General features: G+C 36.4%; 1 non-coding gene across 1 annotated transcript; it reads right to left on the bottom strand.

The window, feature by feature from the left end:
* Positions 1-830: 830 nt before the first annotated feature.
* On the bottom strand, positions 831-937 carry LOC121218042 (small nucleolar RNA R71). Its single transcript, XR_005914313.1, has one exon. It is a non-coding gene; the product is annotated as a small nucleolar RNA R71 (small nucleolar RNA).
* Between the last annotated feature and the right edge of the window lie 281 nt (positions 938-1,218).

The raw sequence follows: 1,218 nt of genomic DNA, 5'->3' as shown, positions 1-1,218 counted from the left end.
GTCGGCCACCCTTATACATGATACATTGAATTCAGATTTTTTTTGTAGAGTGAAAACTCTCTTTGAGTTTCTCCAAGAATTCTCTCTTGAGTTTTGTTTAGAAGTAGTTTTAATAATCTTTTTGATTGTGGGAGTCATCTTCAACCTTCTTCTTGCCATGTTTTTACATTGGAGGGAAGATTAGAGCGTTTGAAAGGAGTTGTGAAATCTTTCTTGATTTCAAGGCTTCTTAGGACTTTATCCATCTTTTTTGTTGTTTGTTCTTTTTAATTATTTTTGTTTGTGTTGAATTGCTGATTAACTTGGTTTAATTGTTCTTGTTGCATTTCCAGCCATTCCAAGCTTCAAGGATCTGTTTTGGCAACATTCTTTGGTATCAAGAAACGTTCTTTATTCATCCTTTCTTGCGCCCAAGTATCATTCTATTTCAATTTAGTTTTCTTGGTCTTTTAATTTTAATTTTTTGTTTTCTGTTTTCGTTTCAGATCTAAGTGTCGATAGTTTTCGTAAGACTTTTCCAGTGACTTGGCAACTCGATCTTGGTCCGCGCGCAACCCTCTATCATGTTCCAAATGTTACAAACAATGGGACAGTTCAGTGGGATACCTGCTAAATATCCTCATTTGCACTTCCACTTATTTATGGAAGTAAGTGACTCTTTCAAGTTACCAGGCGTATTTGAAGATTCCTTAAGATTGAAGCTTTTCCTATATTCGTTGTGAGATCACGCACGAGCATGGTTGAATTCTTTACCGCCTCATTCTATTTCCACATGGCAGGAACTGACGAAACATATTCTGATGAAGTATTTTCTACCAAGTAAGAATGCTAAACTCATAAATGAAATTACTACGTTTCAGCAATCCGAAGATGAGTCCTTGTATGAGGCATGGGAACGATTTTAGCAGTTATTACAAAAATGCCTTCATCATGGAATTCCTCATTGCATTCAATTGGAGACATTCTATAATGGTCTTAATGCTCACACGAGAATGGTGGTAGATGCTTCAGTTAACGGAGCTCTTCTTTCAAAGTCATAGAATCAGGCGTATGAAATTCTTGAAAGAATTTCGAGTAATAGCTACCAGTGGCCTACTCATCAAGCAACCATAGGAAGAAGAGTGGTAGGAGTTGATGAAGTCGATGCTCTTACATCTTTAGCAGCTCAGGTATCTACTATGACTTCAATGCTCAATAATAATTTTGTTAATGGTTGCA

Source organism: Gossypium hirsutum, chromosome D05 (genome assembly GCF_007990345.1).
Source record: "Gossypium hirsutum isolate 1008001.06 chromosome D05, Gossypium_hirsutum_v2.1, whole genome shotgun sequence".
Classification (NCBI taxonomy): Eukaryota; Viridiplantae; Streptophyta; class Magnoliopsida; order Malvales; family Malvaceae; genus Gossypium; species Gossypium hirsutum.
This window is presented reverse-complemented; position numbering and strand designations above follow the sequence as displayed.